At 44.7% G+C, this 1,890-nt stretch overlaps 1 pseudogene; it reads left to right on the top strand.

Annotated features, from left to right (window-relative positions):
- Positions 1–946: 946 nt before the first annotated feature.
- Positions 947–1,307, top strand: LOC141116911 (histone H2B 1.1-like; annotated as a pseudogene).
- The last annotated feature ends 583 nt before the right edge of the window (positions 1,308–1,890 follow it).

Here is a 1,890-nt window from a genome sequence, read left to right as displayed (position 1 = left end):
TAGCATGTGCACAGCGGCGGTTTAATTAATAACCTGGAGGCGTGTAGCCCACAGACAGCCCTTTCATCCCTGCTTGTCTTATTAATCAGTTAATTGAGTTATTAATGAGACGCACGCTGTAAATCATTATCCCCAAATCCAAACAACAACAGCAACAAGTTAAAGGGAATGTGCAGCGTGTGTTCAGTGACCCTCTATGGCGGCCTTCCCTTCAGTCTAGCATGGCTGTACAGGCTCCTCTCCTGGACTGAAATGGCTTACTTTCATTCTCACAATGTGCATTAGAAGCTGTAGCAAGTCCATTAGAGCCCTCCTCATTTCCTAACTGGAGGACATCCAGCATAATGAAGCCGAGGGGCTCCAAACTGTGACCCGAGGGCCGTATGCAGCCCTTTGCTAGCCTTTATCTGGCCCTTGGGGCACTATTTTACCAAATGATATGGGGCACTATTCTTCCCATTGATGCCAACAATTGGACACTACTCCTACTGATCACCAAAACATATGAATTAAAAAAAATTGGGTGGTGTGCTAGCCTGCCAACATCCTAAATAGCATTGTAGGAAAAGAAATGCATGGAAATGCATTCAATGGACGCCCCCTTGGACTTTTAAGGGCAGGAAAAAATAAATAAGGAGTAGATAAGTATAAAAGGCAAGAGAAATGCCAACTTTATTAATGTACAAAAATATAAAATTTTATATTTTTGTACATTAATAAAGTTGGCATTTCTCTTGCCTTTTATACTTATCTACTCCTTATTTATTTTTTCCTACTGATCACCAATCGTGTTTAGCCTCAGTGATGCTGGGCCAAGTACATTTTCCACAAGCCAGCCCCCCTAAAGTCTGAAGAACATAAAACTGGCCCTTTGTTTGAAAAGTTTGAAGACCCCCGATCTAGCCATTTCCTTTTCTATCCTAGTGGAGAGATACTAAGACTTAGAATGCCTGAACCAGCCAAGTCTACCCAAGGAGGGCTCCAAAAAACCATGACCAAGAGCCAGAAGGAGGACAGCAAGAAGGGGAGAAGGCAAGGGCAGAAAAGAGAGTTATGCCGTCTACGTGTACAAGGTGCTCAAGCGGGTCCACCTAAACACTGGAATCTCATCCAAGGCCATGAGCATCATGAAATCCTTAGTCAATGGCATCTCTGAAGCTTCTCGCCTGGTTCATTACAGCAAGCGCTCCACCATCACCTCTCAGGAGATCTAGATCACTGTCCTCCTTCTCCTGCATGGAGAACTGACCATGCACGCCATCCTCAAGGGCACAAAGGCCATCACCAATTACACCAGCACCAAGTAAATCCAGACTGTCCAATCTGACTTTCCTCTCCAGCCTGACTGTCCCTGACCCACAGAGACTTAGTGATGACATCACTTCCATATTTTTCAACTGACCATGCACGCCATCCTCGAGGGCACAAAGGCCATCACCAATTACACCAGCACCAAGTAAATCCAGACTCTCCAATCCGACTTTCCTCTCCAGCCTGGCTGTCCCTGACCCACAGAGACTTAGTGATGACATCACTTCCATATTTTTCATAAAAAATTATATATATACCAAGTTAGCCTCTAGAGGGAGCTCTCCATGCTCAGTGACTCACTTAAAGCTGAAATCCAAAATAAGCAAATATCATAAAAATACATTTGTCATGTGTATTCTTCCTTAAATCTCGGTGTGCTTTGTGTATTTCTTCCAGATCTATGCAGTAATCTAGTGTGGGATTTTTGTGTTGTAATAAACACCGCTCACTGCTGCTCTCTCTCCTTGTGCAGAGTGACCGGTCTCGTCTCCGCCCCTCTCCTCTAGTTTTCTGTAGTAGGTGCAGCATGCTGTGCCCCTCCAACTGCCCTGTCCTCTGCACAAGCTATGTACAGCACAA

The sequence above is a fragment of the Aquarana catesbeiana genome, linkage group LG13 (genome assembly GCF_042186555.1).
Source record: "Aquarana catesbeiana isolate 2022-GZ linkage group LG13, ASM4218655v1, whole genome shotgun sequence".
NCBI classification, from domain to species: domain Eukaryota; kingdom Metazoa; phylum Chordata; class Amphibia; order Anura; family Ranidae; genus Aquarana; species Aquarana catesbeiana.
This window is presented reverse-complemented; position numbering and strand designations above follow the sequence as displayed.